Source organism: Dreissena polymorpha, chromosome 8 (genome assembly GCF_020536995.1).
Source record: "Dreissena polymorpha isolate Duluth1 chromosome 8, UMN_Dpol_1.0, whole genome shotgun sequence".
NCBI lineage: Eukaryota > Metazoa > Mollusca > Bivalvia > Myida > Dreissenidae > Dreissena > Dreissena polymorpha.
Genome location: NC_068362.1, coordinates 41,742,999 through 41,755,793, shown reverse-complemented (window position 1 = coordinate 41,755,793; position 12,795 = coordinate 41,742,999). Strand labels below are relative to the sequence as shown.

At 34.8% G+C, this 12,795-nt stretch overlaps 1 long non-coding RNA gene across 1 annotated transcript; it reads left to right on the top strand.

The window, feature by feature from the left end:
• The first annotated feature begins 1,229 nt into the window (after positions 1-1,229).
• LOC127841731 (uncharacterized) lies at positions 1,230-6,864 on the top strand. Its single transcript, XR_008031294.1, has 3 exons — positions 1,230-1,344; positions 2,682-2,797; positions 6,786-6,864. It is a non-coding gene; the product is annotated as an uncharacterized LOC127841731 (long non-coding RNA).
• Positions 6,865-12,795: the final 5,931 nt, after the last annotated feature.

Here is a 12,795-nt window from a genome sequence, read left to right as displayed (position 1 = left end):
GTGTGATTTAACTTATTCGTTTAAGTATCTTTAAGATACAAATACACTCCATGTTAAGTACATTTTTTTTATCCTGTACAGAATTGATACATTATTTACACTTTTCATTACACTGACACAATGAAATTTATTGCCCTCAATTCTTCATAATGCAAATGTGAGTTTAACGATCACTGTTATTTTTTAAAATTTCGAATTGCTTTTAATAACTCGATTATTACATTTAAGGTCATTACATGGAGAAAGCCTTTATATTGTTTTATATATACCAAAGTCGCCTTCTCACAGGAGTAATTTATCGTTCATTTATTGGTTTATTTCCGTAATCGTAAGACATTTCATTTAACTGCACATAAACAGAGGGGGTTATCACGTGACAAACAAGATGGCGACGTCAATGCCGAGGAAGGTATTTTTCGTCGTTTTATACCATGTATTACTTGTATTTTTTTTAAATTCCGCCCACTTCCCAGCCGAATTAGGAAGAAAGTTACTGTCTTTTATTTCAAAGTAATATTCGCTCTATATCTCGACTTTACTCGGTGCGAAATTTCTTAGCGGGATGACCTAATTAGGGCTCCACCAAGAAAATTTGCGGGGAGTAAAGTCGAGATATAAAACGAATTTAAATACGCTTATCACATTTTTACTGATCTGGCTGGAAAGTTAGCGTCATTTAAAATAAACAGAGGTAATAAAGGGTATAAAACGTGGGAAAATAACCGTCTCGGTATGGACGTCGCCATCTTGACCATCACGTGATTACCCCCTCTGTTAATATCATTTGGAAACGTAACCTGATATTTAGTAGGACGTTGATCTCAATGCCTTAACCGTACATTGATTCTAATGATTATGTGACTTTGGATTTAAAGCAAATATGATGGTGCAATCTTTTGCTATGATTATTCAACATTAAAATATAACGCAGGATATCATACGGACAGGCGGATTTAATGCATGTGCGTAAAGTTTGGTCTCAGATTAGCCTGTCCAGTCAAGGACGACACTTTCCGCTTTGATGTCATGTTCGTTAAATGGAATTCATTTCTTAGCGAAAATGCACTTGCGGCGGAAAATATTCCCTAAAATAAGCCTCTGAGGACTGCACAGGCTAATATGCAACGACACTTAACGAACATGCATTTAACACCGTTTTCCCAGACCGCGACTCATATCTCGTTTTCAGTGATTCTGTCTTAGGGCCAATTGGTATCTAGTTTTAAGTTATTCTGTTTAAGGGCCAATTTGTATCTAGTTTTCAGTGATTCTGGTGAACACGATTCTCAAGCCGCAAACCTGTCACCACGTGTGCAGCTGGATAGTCGACATGTGCACGAGCAGGTACACGTGGTTATGTATTGATATTGTATGATCTGTGTCTCGCTCTAGGAAAACGGAGCTTAATGCACATGCGTTAAGTGCCTTCCCATTTAAGCTTTTGCAATTCGCACAGTCTAATCTGAGATGAAACTTTCCGATTATATTTGATTTTCTTTGAGAAGAGACTTCCTTTAAACCAAAAATATTTTTTCAGCGGAAAGTATCCTCCCTGATTAGCCTGTACGGACTTCACAGGCTATTATTGGAAGACACTTTACGCAATGGCATTTAGCCCCATTTATTTTTATGCAATAGGTCGAAGTTTGTATTTTGTTAGGCCAAGTTTTGTGTTTAATTAGACCAACACATTTTTTGCATATTTAGAGAATCCGGTTTCGTCCTATCGCGAATATCTGATCGAAGAAAATGACAATATTACCAATCGGGTATGATAGCGTTCAAATAATGAAAAAAAGGTATCTGTTTTTATTATAATTGCATCAATAGTGCAATTGTATATCATTAACTCGTGAAACATGATGAGTTGGAATGATTCTCGTTCCCTAAAAAGTGGTTACCGTTCCCAATACAAAGTGTAAAAGTGGCTCCCGTTTCAAATCAAAGTGGTTGAGTGGTTTATGTACTCAATGCAAAGTGGTAGAGAGGTTCCTGTTCCAAATAAAAGTGGTAGAGTGGTTCCCGTTGCCAATACAAAGTTGTAGTGGTTGTCGACCCCAATACAAAGTGGAAGAGTGGTTCACGTTCCTAATAAAAAGTGGAAAGGTTGATCCCATTCCCGACACAAAGTGTTAGAGTGGTTCCCGTTCCTAATACAAAGTGGTAGAGTGGTTTTCAATCCCAATAAAAAGTGGATTCCCGATTCCAATAAAAAGAAAAAGAGTGGTTCCTGTTCTCAGTACAAAGTGGTAGAGCGGTTCCCGTTCCCAATAGTAAGATAAAGAGTGGTTCCCAATATAAAGCTGTGCAACTAAACATATGTTTCCCATCGCCAGACTTTTGTGTTTTCTAGTGAATACTTTAATATAACTGACATGTGACTGAATGGCTTGTGTATGGCATTTCTATGACCTGAGTATGATGTGTGAATGGCGTGTTTAGTTTACCTTCTTATTTAAGCTTGATCGTATCGAAAGCCTAAGGCTTATTGAAACTCCCGAGTCCGTTTCCTGGGTAGAACCAGTACTTGGTGACTTTTGGGGAGATTTAAAGAATGTTCCCAAAGCTGGCATCGAACCAATGTCTTTCCGGTCGCCAGGTGGACACCATATCCTTTTCGCAAAGGCGTACCGTTAATTATATTTGAATCGTCTGGTAATGTGTGCGTTATTATGTTGCAGCTGTGTTGACAAGATGGTGGTCCTCAGCGCTCTGAGGGTCGATGTCCCGTCCAGTCACGTGTCCAGTCACGTGGCACGTGCTACCATCTACGAGAAGACGATCAACGATATGCCACGTGAGTAGCCTCGTGTATGACACGTGCAGAATAAAATCGTCTTTTCGGTCAATTACTCGTACATATTAAATTTTACCATACACCGAATCATAAGAACAAACAAACAAATAAATTTTTACACGGACGTTTTTTATAGAAATAAAATAAAACTAATGCGCTGTCAAAATTAGCGCACAAATCAACTGATGCGTGTGTGTGTTTCAGAGTTTATTTACAGGTCCTACTGGCCTCTTCACGAGGTTACGGTAGCCCGACCTGTATTCAACTGATGCTTAAGTGCTTAATGTTATTATAACATGGTCTACTAAAGTAGTTTTGAAAACAGACGCTCCTGTTACTCTAAAATGCTTGCCTTTTCGCGTTGTTGCCATTTTTTATATATACAACTTTTAATATGTTAAGTCGCAGTGAATGTGTGCTTTCTATCTCTAGAAAAATATAAGCATAATATCCTAAAACTGAAAAACAATCTGTAATCATCGGTATGAAATATCGTGGTTTAAACAAGATTTGTGTCGTGAATTTCTGATTTTTGTGCGGAATTTGCGTCGGACACTTACAGACGCATCTATGTTAAGTTCGTAGGTCTGTCAACCTACAAAGTATACCAAAATTAATGTCGCAAAAAAATGGTTTTGAAGTATCAACGACTATAAACCCAATACAACTGTAGAAGCTTTAAAAAAAAGAATTACGCACCAAATGATTTCAGTCATGAAATGTCTCTTCCGGGAGAGTCTGTCATGACTGACCCTTTCCAAGAGCGTAAACCCAAACCTTGTTAAGAGATATATAACACAGCTATTTATGCACCTAGTTTTTCAGTCACGAAATGTCCGTCACTTCCGGGCGAGTCACGCATGACTGACTCCTTTTGTATTGTAGTTACGAAATGTCCGTCACTTCCGGGCGAGTCGCACATGACTGACCCCTTCCTTAGCACGCTCATACAGATGGTGCACGTGGGTTATGTGCCCACGTGTTTCCTCGTGGTTTGATAATATTATGCAGCATTAATTAAAGGATTAATGATCTAAAAATGTGTGATATAAATAATATTGCTGTAAGGAACTTAAGCAATAAAACAATACCGGCTACACTATTAAAACACAGTAACAGAAAAATATTATGTAATAAATTGATATATTAACTAGAGTTAAGACATCCCAGATTAGCCTGTGAAATACGCAAATGCTAATTCGACAAGACACTTTCCAGTTGCACTGGATTTGATTATAGAAGATACTTTCTCTAAACGAAATATTCAATTAAAGGCGGATAATGCCGTTCTTGAATACCTGTGCGAATGTGAACAGGTTAATCTCGGGCATGCGTTAAGTCAAGTTTTCTCAGAATGCGGCTCATTTGTGTCTCTTTAGTGTTGGCGGAGGTTTCGGTGGAACCGCCATTAATGTGAGTAAAAGATAACTTGAGAATGTTTCTACAATCACTATACAACTTAAGACAAATGTTGGCATACGTTTAGTTTTGATATTACGCAATTGTAATTGCAAGATATACCCCTCATAACGTCACATCCGACTATCGGAGTTCGGAGTTCTTTTGAGATGGGTTATTTTGTATTTTTGTCATACGTTGGCATTGTATACATTCCGTAATCAAGGTATAGGATCACGTTACTTTGTGGGGTTCACAATTAAACTTTAATGGATGTAAATACAACGGTAAGCGGTGCCTTATTTCTAATAATTTGTTTAAATGATTTTTCTTAAAAATGTCAACTAGTGCATAAAAGACAGTGTTTTATGCTGCTTTCGACAATGCGAAATACATCGGAATTACTTTATTTAACGAGCCTCTGTTCTTGGACAAACAATTCGATGTATTCAGCATTCATTTACACGGTTATGCAGAACGCAACGTGAAATTTTGACACCAATTTCAGACGTATGCAATGATTTATTTTAAAATCTTAAGGTATCGGCGCGAACCGCAAGAAACACTGTCTTTTATGCACTTAAGATTTTTGTTTATGTATTCAATAACTGAGATATTCGCGAAAATAAAGTTCTTAACTGCGTGTTTACATTTTGCCCGTGTGTAAACCCCTGAAAACCCATTGATCCTGCACCCTGCTGATGTCACACACGTCATTGTCATTTGTATACGGACGCGACAGCACTTAGATATAGTCCTCGGAGGAGTTAATTATATCTAAACGAGCATAATGATTTAAATTTCTATACAAAGTTATGCTTTTACCTGATTACGTTGACATTGTATTAATAACAATACCAGGAGCAATGTTTTTTAAACATGTTTATGCAATTAAATGCATATGCTTGTGTGGTCATGTTATTTCTACTTTCCTTTCCGAATTCGTATACATTCATATACACTTGCGAAGAAAACGTTTGTTTATTCATCATGTTCAATTGATAAGCATTTTAAAATTGATTTAAATGATGCACACATTAAGTTCGTTAACATACCTGCAACCAATGAACACAATATGGTGTTTTTTTTACAAATGTTTATGAAAGCGTCTCATGCACAAAATGGAGCGAAATGTAATTATACTTAGAAGAGGACCCTTTTTACAACCTAAAAAAGCACACGGGTTAGCTGATAAACGAAGACCCTTTATACAACCAAAATAAGCACACGGGTTTGCTGATAAGCGAGAAACCTTTATAAAACTAAAATAAGTACACGGGTTTGCTAATAAGCGAGGACCCATTATACAACCAAAATAAGCTCATATGTTAGCTGATAAGTGAGAACCCATTATACAAAAAAATAAGCACGCGGGTTCACCGATAAGCGAGGACCCTTTATACAACCAAAATAAGCACACGGGTTTGCTGATAAGCAAGGGCCCATTATGCAACCAAAATAAGCACACGGGTTTGCTGATAAGCGAGGAAACATAATAAAACCAAAATAAGTTCATGGGTTAGCTGACAAGTGAGGACCCATTAAACAACACAAAAAAAGCCTATGGCTTAGCTGATAAGTGAGGACCCATTATACAACCAAAATAAGCGAGGACCCAATATACAACCAAAAATAAGCTCATGGGATTGCTGATAAGTGAGGAAAGCATTATACAACCAAAATAAGCACACGGGTTTGCTGATAAGGGTGTTCCCAAATATACAACCAAAAAAAGCACCTGGGTTAGCTGATAAGTGAGGACCCATTTTACAACCAAAATACGCTAACGGGTTTGCCGATAAGCGAGGACCCTTTACACAACCAAAATAAGCACACGGATTTGCTGATACGCGACGACCAATTATACAACCAAACTAAGTCATGGGTTAGCTGATAAGTGAGAACCGATTATACATCCAAAATAAGCCCACGGGTTTGCTGATAAGCGATGACCCTTTATACAACCAAAATAAGCACACGGGTTTGCTGATAAGCGAGGACTCTTTATACAACCAAAATAATATAATGAGTTAGCTATTAAGCATGGACACATTATGCAACCATAATTAGCAGACGGGTTTGCTGATAAGCGATGACCCATTAAACAGCCAAAATAAGCTCATGAGTTAGCTGATAAGTAAGGATCCTTTATACAACCAAACTAAATACACGGGTTAGCTTATAAGCAGTCCCGGATTACCCTTTAGGCAGAGAAGGCAACTTCCTATGGGCCACGTGACTTTTACGCGCCCCATAATACTGAAACGAAATAATTTTCTTTACTTACTTAACTTGATTTAATGATTTCACAAAGCCAATTGTTTTATATCAACGTTATGTTCCGATTAAAGGCTTGACAATTTCTTACCAAGTGACCATCATTTATTATTTGCAACACCGTAGTGTTTTGCTGATTTAAACGAGTGAAATCGACTGGGCAGTGGCGCTCCACTAAGCACTAGGCAGCCTACTAGAGACCAGTGGCGTGGTAAAATAACAGGAATATTTAAATAAGATATAAGATCTTTCTTATATAGTTAATAAGATTAGCTTTTCATTCGGTGATATTTCACGTTCTATTATTTTTCAGGTCATAAGATTATTTCAGAGAACCAATAATGATGCGACAAAAATCAGCTTTGATGAGGATTTCTCGTTTGAATTGGTTTGTTGGAATACTATCTTTAACAAGAATTTATTGAATATATAACTTTGTCATGAACATAATGACTCACCAGCACAAGAAAATAATGCACGATAATGGTATTGTTTGTACAAAAACCGTACTCACCTGACAACATTATGTTATGTGTTAACCTGTTGTTGTGCTTAGGCAACATATACATTGATTTTGTTTATAGCTACGTTTGAATATTCATTTAATACAGTTAACTTAAAACATCTCAAATGAGCATTTAAACTTGTATAATCTTTACCGTTTATTTTAATTATTAATATATCTTATTTTGTAATGTTGTAAGTAATAATGTTTATGTTCGTTTTGTAAGAAGAAAAAGAAGAAAAATCCGTATGCAAAGAAATCTATAGTTTAGTATGTGAGTGTTTTTTTTTATTTTGTGCATATTTACAAAGGGGAGAAAGTCACCAGTAGTGCATCAACGATTTACAACTGAAGGTTTGAATTCTGACGAGGACCTGAATGGTTTGAAAACGAGCTGACAACGACCTGTATGGTTTGAATGCTAGCTGAAAACGATATGTAGGGTTTGAAATGCTAGATGACACCGACCTGTATGGGTTGAATGCGTGTTACCACATTGTCCTTTCGGAACAATGGCAGCGGAGATGCGACGTTAAGGACAAAAGGATACCCTCAGTCATCTTTCATCGAGCCATTAAGAGAATACGCCTTATTCTATTAAATTTCTTCTCTTAAATACGGATAGTAAACGTAATTGTTAACATTCACGTTATAATTCAGATCATGTAAAGTTGTATCGTGTTTGGCTAACAAATGGTAAAAGTATGGGTTATGTATTACATTCCTAATCAGTTTCCGAAGAAAACATAACAAGATGAAACCATTAAATTGTATTGCAAGAGTTTGCACACTTGTTTTTATTACCATTCAACTTAATCGTTTAGCATGCGGTCTTTAACACATTTGTAAAAAAAAGTTTTTTTGGGATTTATATTTTGACGTCCGTTTTAGGTGCCATCAGCTGACTCGACCTTTACTGATTAACAAGGAACGTTGTAATGTCGGGATATAGTAAATTGCGACATTACGTTGATGTAAATCAATATTCTGAAACAATACAAAATTATATAAATACAATACAACAAGTCTGAGTAACTGTATTGATACAATCAGAAAATGCAGTGAACAGTTTTTGCCGTTTATCAACTGTTCCAAACGCCATTGTTATTGTTCCAACCGTTGTCGTTCCCATAGTTCCAACCGTTGTTGTTCCCATAGTTACCAGGGTTACCGTAACGATCGCGTCCGTAACCTGAAGAGAAAGAGAGAAACAATGTAAACTAGTTTTGCATATAAAAGGATTGGCACACGTGGATGCTGCTCCATATTTACCATTTTTGGACTTTTGAGGGCGATTTGAAAATAACAGCAACATCAACAACAACAACAGCATTATAACGGGCCACTGTACAATAATACATATTAAATATTAAACATCTGGGTTTTATATTTGTAGCGAGAACACTGTTAAAAAGATGCCTGATTGTAACTCTCTAAAAGGAACAATACACGAGCGTACGCAACTATTACACGTCCAACACTAGCGGTTTCAGATCGTATAGTTTAAAGTTATTCTGCAATGACAGTTTGGCGGAGGTTTGCCCTCATTTTCGTACTTCTGTCGGAAAAATGTCGTAAGATACAAGTCTGCTTAGTCTGTGTGTCTTTGGAGTTATTTAACCTAATGGCACATATCAACCCAATTAAAAAATCCACTCACGCATTGGAAATGCTATCGCCGTGGTTAACAGTGCTAGCAACACCAGCACGAGGACGAGCTTATTTGACGCTAGCATGGTTATTATCTGCAAAAATATCATAGCATGGTTTTTATCTGCAATGACACCATAGCATGGTTTTATCTGCAATGATATAATAGCATGGTTAGTATATACAATGGTTCATAGCATGGTTATTATATGCAATTATATCATATCATGGTTATTATCTGCATTGATATAATACTATGGTAAGTATCTGCAATGATATCATAGAATGTTAGTATCTGAAATAATATCATAGCATGGTACTTATCTGAAATGTTATTATAGTAAAGTCGATATAAAAGATAATTAAAGCTTATTTTATAACTCATGCAACGTAGGCATAATCAATATATAAAATTTGTTTCTAAAGGAGTTTAAATATATGTTTAAAATGTTATTATACCATAGTTTATATTTCAAAAAGTGTTATAAAATGAGAGCATTGCTAACATAATTACAAAGAAAACTGATACCTGAACGTTTAAATGTACTTAAACGTAGTTGCACAAGTGACATGTAATTAGAGCAGCGTTGATTCCTGAAATGTTAGTAGATGTTATTGAAATCAACTTTGGTAAGTTCAACAAAACGTTCTGAAGGATGAATGGCGTGTTGCAAACGTGCAATCCTTAATATGATATGTACTGATTTTTCAGATTGATAAAGAAAACAAAATGTCTGTAAACGACTAATTTAACCACTTGTCTGACGCGCTCGATCTTTTAGTTACTACCAATCTAACTAACAGTCGTTTCCTGTTCGACAGTTTACGAGTATAAAACCGAAAAAAAGTGTCTCTGAAGTAAGTAAGTAAGTAAGTAAGTAAGTAAATAGTTTATTATAGTGACATGTGCATTTCGTATGGTATAAACAATAATATATACATATAAAAAAGCACCCGGCCCATTGGACCTATAAGTCAACTTAGCTGTTAAGCTCAATCTACACGTAAAGCATATATATACAGTTCTATGTCATAACAAGTGATGTACGAGTGGGACTGAGAAAACAGATAGCATATATACAGCAAATATATACAGCTTCAAGTGGTCCCGATTATGTCAATGTTTAAAATATTATAGTTATTCATAGAAAAAGCAGCATAAAACAATTGGGTATACTGTAATATCAAAAAGCTAATATACTTTTATCAATAAGAGTTACAGCACTGATACAGATTCAAATGTACAGTGGATACATTACGGACTGCCTGAGCAAATATGCTTTAACAATGAACTTTGCAGTCTTCCTGGGGTATACATTTAATATATGACAAAACCTTTGTTCTGTGTTAAGATGGATAAAGTCGTTATTTATGAGAATATCACCAAACACGTCAGTCCTGATATTGTTATATAAATCACATACAAGTAGAAAATGTTTCTCATCCTCTACGGTCGTTAGATCACAAGTAGAAGTATTGAGCAAAAATAACACAACAATTTAACGCATTATAGTTTTTCTGTCCTATATCTGAGTTTTCGTTCTACACATGTTTTTATTCTTCTTTTCATTACATGGTTGAACTTATTTTTCTTAAAATAAATTAGCGAATAAACATTCAACTCATAATTTAAAATATCCCGAGCAGGTAATCTATAAGCTGAACAATAAATATTAAAACCCAGATTGTTTTGATTGCAATGTACAAACACATATCTGCTTAACTTTCTACGCTCATTAGCTTATTGCAAATGTTCGATTTACAAGTGCAAAAACGGTTATCCGGACAAGACCAACATATTGTAACTAAAGCCATGATATATAATTTCTGGTTTCGGTAGTTTTGTTTCTCCAAATTCATAATGATATTCAAGTTATAAGCACAAACGTACGTTTACTAGTTGACATGCACAATATACGAGTCCAATTCTGTTAGCTTTTGATACGTGTTTAACATTCTAAGAATTGGGAATACTAGTATTATGAAGTTTATTAAAATTATTTATAAGCGACATATTGTATAACAAATCAATGAATATTTGTATTCAAACGAGCATTTTTGACAAAAATAATATGCTTAATATATAAAAGAAAATACTGACAATACAAATTAAAGTTAAAACGTCCGTGCCTGACAAACTCAGTCGATCGTTCTGTGCAAATTATTTGCATCGCGTAAAGTTGTTTACGCAACATTGAGTTAAAAAAATTGAAACATCGTGATAGTTATGATGCAACAACAAGGCTTCAACCTATCAATGATTTAGTAAGTATATGCACCTAGATCTACGTCTTTTATCTTGTCTCTTCCGTGTTTGTACATTTTTCTTTCAATTGAAAGCAATGCTTCTTCTTGTTTCATTCCGAGCCTAGACCTCAAAGTTAGGGTTATAAGGACAATTATTGAATAGCAATTATCTTCGCATTAGCTTTTTTTAAAACAACAACAACAACAACACAATAACATGAAATAAATATCTGCTGACAGCGAATGCGCATGTTATAATCTCAGTGTGTGTGATGCATGTTATCGTTTATGCTACTCTTGATTGTATTATTGGTGTTGTGTAACATAAATATCCACACGATTAGAACGTTCATAACGGATTCAAATCAGCGAAAACTGTCAAAAGACTGAATTGTTCAGACACTGGTCGTCTCATGCTGAAATGTTCTGAATGATTATACTCCAAATTAATCTGAGATGATGTGTACGATGACACTGAGATCTAGTATGACTAGAAAAAGCAAGTTCTTAAGCAAGATTTTGGATACACTCAAACATATGCTTTGAGAATATGTTTAAAAACTCAATAACATGACAATGTCATTACAGTAAGTGTTTATTTTTTTACATACAATTTACATGTTGAATGATAAAATGTGTAGCTATTGATGTGCATACATATAATTGCAATTTACATGCATGCACGTCAAGTTAAAAAAAACATTTCAGCTTGAAAGTGCAGGTTATTTTTTGGATACACAATAATGTGTAAAACATAGTGTAGTAACTTTATTAAGAAGTGCATATTCTAAATTGTTATAAAAATGCGTGGGGTGGAGTGAAAATGGTCTTTGTAATGCTTTCTGGAAAAATGGCCGGACGGTTAACTTTATGCTTTAAAGGCGAATTAATTGTGCTCTTCCACTGAAGAACTTATATCAAATCGTCCATATAACATATATTGCTGAGGTGCGTTCTATATGACAAATAATTGGATGTTAATATTAAGGACTGCAGTATATGTTACTATTTTACTGTATGTTATCGTCAAAAGCTAATTTAAAAAACGTCGGTTGTGTACGTTGACAACTTAGTATTTAATAAAAAAGGTTGGAGCATATTTTAAAAGTGTGGGGTTTAGATTTGAAAGCTCCCCCCTCCCCTCCAGCATTTTGCATTATTGTAATTTTCATAAGTATAATCCCCACACGGTATTATCCAGATAATTATAATTATGAGAGCTCATCACCGAATTTAAGATAAGCATTTCATTATGTACAATAATTATTTGTTGAATGATTAAAAGTATGTCTCATGAAGCAAATATTGTTGAAATAATGTTTTGTTTCTTATTTAGTTTATTAAGCTTATATGTGGTTTTGTACAGCTAAATATATACAGGTACTCACTATAGCAAAAGTTGATCACTTTTTTTACAAATGTGATTTGAGCTTTGAGTTCTTTTTAAGAACACCACATAGTTTTATGTTTCTCGTGTGCAGTAACATGAATTGATTTAAATGTAAAAGGCAAATATATAATTGTTCAACATTCTTTAAATCTGCAATTATATTTTAAAGTAACATGATAATACACTTTGGAATCATATATTGGTTTCCTTTGTCTTACACACTATCAAGCAAAATGTTTTGTACTAAAAAGCCCCCTACTGTATAATAACTGCAATATGTATGTCATAAATAGTATACTATGTATTATTATCCATTGAATTGACACATAGCTCGATACTTTATACTATAAATAACCTCCAGCTTTTGGATTGAAATAAATTATTTAAAGTACAACAATAAAATGCAGTAACTAATAGCTGACTTCATTAGGAGTAATGTATTTTAGAATACGAAGAAACAACTGTTTAAATGCTTTACTTAAGTTATAATGTGAAACAAAATGAATTAAACTCAAACATACCATTGGTTAT